Raw genomic sequence first — 2,736 nt, 5'->3', positions numbered from 1 at the left:
ATGCAGTGGCCACCTTGTGCCGAACACCATATTTAGCAAGAAGATTCTTGAACCAATTATTGATAAAATGCGTACCTCCATCACTAATTATTGCTCTTGGTGTACCAAATCTGGAAAATATATTCTTCTTCACAAACTTCAGCACCACTCTTGCATCATTAGTCGGACTCGCCATAGCTTCCACCCATTTAGAAATATAGTCCACTGCAACAAGAATGTACAAATTACCTTTCGAAGGTGGGAAGGGGACCATGAAATCAATCCCCAAAACATCAAAGACTTCTAGTTCTAAAATATTATTCAGGGGCATCTCATGATGCCTAGTTATGGTACCGAACCTTTGGCATTGATCACAACTCTTTACAAATATCACTACATCTTTAAACAGAGTCGGCTAGAAATAACCTGATTGCAACACTTTCCTCTCAGTCCTTTTACCCCCATGATGTCCACCATATGGAGATTAGTGACAATAATGTAACACCTTTAAAAATTCAGCCTCTGGGATACACCTATAAATCACTCCATCTAGACCCTGCTTGAAAAGGTATGGTTCATCCCAAATGTAAGCACGAGAATCATGGAGTAATTTCTTTCTTTGTTGTGAGGTGATTTCGGGAGGATATACCCCATAAACTATCAGGTTTACAATGTCAGCATACCATGGAAACTTCACTGCGTATAATAACAAAAACTTCTCATCGGGAAAGTCTTCCTTGATACTCTAAAAGACATCCACAATATGGTCTCCATTTTCCAGCCATGACAAGTGATCACCAACCTGATTTTTAGCTCCCTTTCTATCACACAGCTCAAGATCAAATTCTTGAAGTAGCAGAATCCACCTAATTAATTGTGGCTTTGCATCCTTTTGGTTCACAAAATACTTAATGGCAGCATGGTCTTTATGAATAATGACCTTGGTACCAATCAATTAAGATCGAAACTTATCGAATGTATATACCACAGCCAACATCTCTTTCTCTGTAATTGTGTAGTTAACTTAAGCATCATTCAGTACCTTGCTAGCATAGTAGATTGATCAAAATACCTTCTCTTTTCTCTACCCCAACATTGCTCCCACTGCAATATCACTAGCATCACACATTAGCTCAAAAGGTAATTCCTAATCTGGTGCAATCAAAATAGGTACTTCCGTCAACTTCTTCTTGAGCTTTTCAAAAGTTTCATGGCAATCAGCTCTAAACTCGAACTTGGCTTCTTTCTCTAATAATTTAAACATGGGACTTGCGATCTTTGAGAAATCTTGAATGAATTGTCTATAGAACCCAGCATATCCCAAGAAACTTCGTACGTTTTTAACTGTAACTAGATGAGGCAACTTCTCAATTACTACAACCTTTGCTTTGTCAACTTCCAGCCCTTTGCATGACACTTTATGGCCTAAAACAATTCCTTCCTTAACCATAGAATGACATTTTTCCCAATTTAACACCAAGTTTGTTTCTTCGCACCGAGCTAGAACTTTGTTGAGATTTTGCAAATATTTTTCAAATGAATTCCTATACACAAAGAAATCATCCATGAATACCTCTACAAATTCCTCTACCATGTCTGATAATATCGCCATTATACACCTTTAAAATGTAGCAGGTGCATTACATAATCTGAAGGGCATGCATCTAAAAGCATATGTACCGTATGGACATATGAATGTGGTCTTTTCTTGGTCTTCCAATGATATGCTTATCTGATTGTAGCCAGAGTACCCATCCAGAAAACAATAATACTCCTGCCCTGCCAATCTATCCAATTTTTGGTCAATGAAGGAAATCTGATAATGATCTTTCTTAGTTGCTTCATTCAACATCCGATAAGCTATACATATTCTCCATTCGGTAACTGTACGTATGGGAACTAACTTGTTATCATCATTTATCACCACAGCCATTCCTCCCTTCTTTGGTACACAATGAACTAGACTCACCCATTTGCTATTAGAAATTGGGAAGAAAATACCACTGTCTAACTACTTAATAATCTCTTTTTGGACCACCTCTTTCATAACAGGATTCAACCTCATTTGTTGCTGCACTCTATGTCTGTACCCCTCTTCCATGTAAATATTGTGCAAGCAACATGCTGAATTGATTCCTAAAATGTCAGACATCTGCCAACCAATCACTTTCCTTCTCCTTTTGAGAGCTGCTACAACTTTCTTTACCTATACATCGGACAATCCCGAAGACAAAAGAACAGGCAAGGTATCTTGATCACCAATAAAAACATATTATAAGTAAGGAGGAAGAACCTTAAGCTCCAAGTTAGGAGCTTCTTCAACTGAAGGCCTGGATGGTGGACCAATTAGTCTATTTAATGGATCGATCAACACTTTATTTGTCTCAATTACTGCCAAATTCATGATCTGGACCAATTCTAATGCTTCTGAATCCCCATGCAGACCATAATCCATCAAGGCTCTCTCTAATGGGTCATCAAACAAGAGCATCCGCCAATCTAAAGAAAGATAAATAACCAAAATTGATGATAACTCCTCATATATGGCTGGTAATTTCAATGCTCTGTACACATCAAAAACCTCTACTTTATCGTGTGCTTGCATTGTCATTTTTTTAGCTGTCACATCAATGAGTGACTGCCCTATTGCTAAAGAGGGTCGTCCTAAAATAAATGGAACAACTGAATCAGCCTCAAAGTCAAGAATCATAAAATTCACAGAAAAGATTAAAGATCCCACTTGCACCAGTACATCTT

Source organism: Capsicum annuum, chromosome 9, assembly GCF_002878395.1.
Source record: "Capsicum annuum cultivar UCD-10X-F1 chromosome 9, UCD10Xv1.1, whole genome shotgun sequence".
Classification (NCBI taxonomy): domain Eukaryota; kingdom Viridiplantae; phylum Streptophyta; class Magnoliopsida; order Solanales; family Solanaceae; genus Capsicum; species Capsicum annuum.
The sequence above is the reverse complement of the archived record's forward strand: the minus strand, read 5'-3'. Positions refer to the sequence as shown.